General features: G+C 40.5%; 1 pseudogene; it reads right to left on the bottom strand.

The window, feature by feature from the left end:
• Positions 1-958: 958 nt before the first annotated feature.
• LOC143406390 (ubiquitin-conjugating enzyme E2 E3 pseudogene) lies at positions 959-3,999 on the bottom strand (annotated as a pseudogene).
• Between the last annotated feature and the right edge of the window lie 285 nt (positions 4,000-4,284).

Below are 4,284 nucleotides of genomic sequence, written 5' to 3'. Positions count from 1 at the left end.
TCAGGAGCGTGTTTATTGTTTGAGATGACACATCAGTACCCTTTGAGCAACAAAGAGTAAAAGGAAGTCCTTTTATTACAAACTGACAAAGGCAAAAGGTAAAGCATTTTCTTAACAGTATGAATCACATATTTAGAAATAGATCTGGGTTTAATACAAGTGACATAATTCCTAGTCATTTACGGTTGCTTTTATAACCTCATAGAGATAATGAATTAGGCTAAAATGCCCTATAATAGTTTGGTAGACTTCAGGACCAGTATCCTTAGTACATGACAAAATACATTTTGATATCTCAAAAAAGCAAGACTTGCAAGTAAGCATTTTATTTATCTATTTGTGGTACTGAAGATGAACCCTGGGGCATTTTATCACTAGGCTACATCTCCAGCCCTTTTTATTTATTTATTTATTTTGGTACTTGGGATTAAACTCAGGGGTACTCAACCTCTTAGCCACATTCCCCAGCCCTATTTTGTATTTTATTTAGAGACAGGGTCTCACTGAGTTGCTTAGCACCTCACCTTTGCTGAGGCTGGCTTTGAACTCTGGATCCTCCTGTCTCGGCTTCCTTTCCCTGGGTCATTGGGATTATAGGTGTGCACCCAGCCCTCCAGCCCTTCTGCCCTTTTAATTTTGAGACAGGATCTTGCTAAATTGCTGAGGCTGACCCTGAACTTGGGATCATCTTGCCCCAGCCTCCCAAAATGCTGGGATCCACGGGTATGTGCCACCTGTTCCAAGCATTTTAAACCTAACTAATCTACAGCTATAAAGTTCTGCTCTTGATAACATTTGCCTTTTTTGTGAAGTCTCCCAGTTTCCAGTCCACAGAAGCAGAGAGTAGAATCAGTATTACATATGCACAGAAGTCCGTATTGGAAAGACTGTAAAGATTCCCATACAGGGAAAGGATGGATGCCTTCTGCTTTCTCACACTGCATACAAATCCTGTGAATCATGTTGTGCATTTCTTGGTCCACTGTCTGGCTATCCTGTCATGTTCTGCTCTGTTGGTCAAATACTGAGTGACTGTGCTTCCAACCAGAGGATCCGCAGGGCTGCAGTCTGTCAAAAGGGAACAACTAGATAGCAAATCCTTTGCAACAGTCAAAGCAGGACTCCAGTTGTCTTTAAGGATGTCTACACAGATAACTCCCAGACTGTTGATGTTGCAGTGATAGATTCTGGCATTAGTAACCTTTGGTGGTTTAAGTGAATTGTCTGATAAAAATATGATATCTAGAAAAAACAACCACCTTCACGTACAGAACTTGAAGGACCAAGTACCATCCGTCTCCATTCACAAATGTTTTCTCCTTTAGGCCTGGCAATTAGGAGGAGAAAGGGTTATTTTGGCTGGTTCCTTTTGAATTCTTTGAGCACTAGTGGATAACTTGGCAGTGATTTTGCTACAGAGTTTGTTGTTTTTCTTCAGCTGGGTGCCAGAAGTTTTTCTTTTTTGTTCTTGAGGCTCTGTAGCAGCTGGGTCTTGCTGGTCCCCATCTGAAATGCCATTGCTGTTGCTGGGGCTTCATCATGGAACTTTTGCCTATTACTGAACTTATTTATAAAGTTATCTCTTGGAAAATGTTTGCAAAATTCCCAATGTCACTAATTCTCCCTCAAGGTTTTTTTTTTGTTTGTTTGTTTGTTTTTGGTACTGGGAATTGAACCCAGAGGCACTTTACCACTAAACTACTACATTCCTAATCCTCTTTTTTTTTTTTTTTTTAAACTTTGAGACAGGCTCTTACTAAGTTTCTTAGGGTCTTGAACTTATGATTCTCCTGGTTCAGCTTCCCAGGTTGCTGGGATTACAGGTATTTGCTACTGTGTCTGGCCTCCTTGCTCAACTTTTACATTATGGACCAACTTTTGTTTTTTCAGTATTAGGGATTAAAATTTAGGGGCCTTGTGCATACTAGGCAAGTACATGGAAAAACATTTTAGCTGAATAAACAAACAAACAAGCAAACAAACAAATAAATAAACAAGTTAGGGGCATGTTGTTGAGAAAAAACAGAGTCCCAAGAAGTACAAACAATTTTCATGCTAGTGGAGGTGAACCTGTGTTCTGGTTTTTCTCTTGCATACCTATTTTTTTTTTTTTTTTTTACTGTAGGGGTTGATGCATGAGGAAAGGTGTCACAATTTTCTGACCCTACACTTGTCTTTTAAAGTGATAGTTTTAATATCCTTAGTTTTTGAATGTCACGGTTTAAGAACCCAATTTAGTGATTCCCAGTCAGGAGTAGTATTGCTCCCTAGAACAACTTCTGAAAATGTGTGACCCTTTCACCTGTCACAGTGACTGGGAACACTACTGGTTTCCCAGGTCTTTGGATTTAGACTAAAATTTACACCACTGCCTCTCCTGGGTCTCTATCTGATGGATTGCAAATTTTGGGACTTAATCACTTAAGCCAGTTCCTTATAACGTGTGTATGTGCATTTGCATGTGTAGGGGTAGATGGGTGGATGCATATCCTACTGGTGCCATTTCTCTGGAGAACTCTGCATAATACAGTTTTCCTGGATTAGACGATAGTCTTTTCATTAGTATGTTTTTTCTTTTTTCTCATTAAGTTCTACTTCAAATAACACCAAAACCAGTTTCTCTAAGTGCCAGCAGATTCTTATCCATTGGTTTCTCCCTTCTCTGGCAGTTCTGACCTTCATCTCCAGACCTGTGCCCAGTCAGGAGCTCCAGTGAGTGAGAGTGTCGAGTTTGACTGAAACTTCTGTAGATTTTCTTTTTGTTCAGCGAGCAACCCTCAGGACATCCAAAAGATCCCAATGGCTCAGGTTCCATTTTCCATAGCTCTAGTTAGGTAGGAGGGGAGCAGTTTTCACTATAGCCACGGTTGGGGAGGGCTCTGGTTTCCCATGGAACACACAATAGCAGAGATGTGGAGGCACCAGCCTCAGGAGCGATTGTGGAGGGCTGAAATACTGGGAACATTGAAGGTCATTGAAACTGACCTTGGTTGGGATGGCACTGTCTCGTGGTATCTTCTCTTGTGAAAACTTCAGCTGATGCCTCAGAGAGGTTTATATCTTCACATTGCTTGTAAGAACAGCAGCTTCCAGCTCCTAGGTAACATTTCTCAAAGAAAATCTACAGGAGGTCTCTGCTGGATGGGATATTGGCATATTTCCACTTTGGTGTTGTCAGACAGACTTTAGGACCATTAGAGTGGGAACGAACCAGTCCTTATCCAGCACCAGTCTTTTTTTTTTTTTTTTTTTTGGTACTGGGGATTGAACTCAGGAGTACTTAATCACTGAGCCACATCCTCAGCTCTTTTTTATATTTTATTTAGAGACAGGGTCTCACTGAATTGCTTAGTGCCTCGCTAAATTGCTGAGGCTGGCTTTGATCTCGCCATCTTCCTGCCTCAGCCAGAGGACTGCTGGGATTACAGCGTGTGTCTCTGCCTCCACCAGTGTCTTCTTTATGTCTGTGACCTGGGATGCAGGAGATGAATGTCGGTGTGATCTCTGAGACAAGCACAAGACAGAATCATCTGGATGACCCCTGGCCTACCAGAATGGGGAGCTGGGTGATTTGAGGGGACCTTTTTTTTTAACTTGTTATTTTTAGGGTTTACCTGATAGTAGAATGTATTTTTTTTTATTTTGACATATTATACATATATGGAGTATAACTTATTCTAATTAGGATCCGATTCTTGCATTCTTTGTACATGATGGGAGTTTCACTGGCTGTGTATTCATTTATGAGGGGAACTTATTGGAGCAAACTATATTGAGGGCTCCTTGGGGTCTGGGCAGAGACTAACTTATTGGTTTTCTGTCAAAATAAGACATAAATACCCACAATGTGACTGATACTCAGTACTTTATAGATGCAGCAGAAATGTTGATTTCCTTTTGTTCTCCTGGATTCTACTTATACCATTTGAGCTATCTCGAAACATAGATGTAATATATAATTTCTTTAATTTAAACCACTATTCTTTACCTTTCAGACATAGTTTTCAAAATTATGCACTGAAATCATCTTATTAAAACAAATTTTCTGATTTACTAAGTTAAGAGTGGGACAAAGCCAGGTATGGTGGGAGATGTCTGTAATCCCAGTGACTTGGGAGACTAAGAGGGGAGGATTATAAGTTTCAGGCCAGTGGAAACTTAGTGTGAACCTGAGCAAATTAGTGGGACCCTTTGTCAAAAATGAAAAAATAAAAACGGGCTGGGATGTAGGAGAACTAGCTCAGTGGTAGAGCACCCCTGGGTTCCACCCCTAGTACAAAAAAA

Source organism: Callospermophilus lateralis, chromosome 8 (genome assembly GCF_048772815.1).
Source record: "Callospermophilus lateralis isolate mCalLat2 chromosome 8, mCalLat2.hap1, whole genome shotgun sequence".
Taxonomy (NCBI): domain Eukaryota; kingdom Metazoa; phylum Chordata; class Mammalia; order Rodentia; family Sciuridae; genus Callospermophilus; species Callospermophilus lateralis.
Note: the sequence above shows the minus strand (reverse complement) of the source record. Positions and strands in the feature narration are given on the sequence as shown.